Source organism: Dendrobium catenatum, unplaced genomic scaffold (assembly GCF_001605985.2).
Source record: "Dendrobium catenatum unplaced genomic scaffold, ASM160598v2 original_scaffold_220234, whole genome shotgun sequence".
Taxonomy (NCBI): domain Eukaryota; kingdom Viridiplantae; phylum Streptophyta; class Magnoliopsida; order Asparagales; family Orchidaceae; genus Dendrobium; species Dendrobium catenatum.
This window is the reverse complement of record NW_021538644.1, coordinates 1-471: the sequence shown is the minus strand read 5'-3', so window position 1 is coordinate 471 and position 471 is coordinate 1. Positions and strand designations below refer to the sequence as shown.

The 471-nt window shown below is 36.5% G+C and overlaps 1 long non-coding RNA gene across 1 annotated transcript; it reads left to right on the top strand.

Annotated features, from left to right (window-relative positions):
- On the top strand, window positions 1-439 carry LOC114578919. Its single transcript, XR_003699831.1, has 2 exons — window positions 1-60; window positions 160-439. It is a non-coding gene; the product is annotated as an uncharacterized LOC114578919 (long non-coding RNA).
- The last annotated feature ends 32 nt before the right edge of the window (window positions 440-471 follow it).

Sequence of the window (471 nt, the reverse complement as noted above, 5' to 3'; positions counted from 1 at the left end):
CCAGACCCCTCTCTCCTTTGAGAAAAATATTAATAGTTTTCCTTAGAAGCCTGTATTTGTGTATGCACTAAATACCATTACCTAGTTCACTTAAACAATAGAATTTCTCGTTAAGTAACGTTTCATCATCTGTAAGCATTATTTTCATTTCCTTGGCAGGTTATCTTAGTGTCAGAAGTTAACGGAGGGAGCAATCTGGACCTGGTTCCAGAGTCTGCCATCCTTGGTGGAACTTTTAGAGCTTTCTCAAATGCTAGCTTTCATAAGCTCAGGCAAAGAATAGAGGAGGTAGGAATCAAGATATTTTTAAAGCTTTTCATTTTCTATGTAGGTAAAACTATTGACAACCTGATTTAGGCTTTGTTCTTGTACTGTTATCAAACTCGAAAAAGCTTTTCTAATACTGTTAGCAAACTATAACTAGATTTGAGTCAGGGCATCTGATACTTCTTGCAGGATTGCTCTTGTACT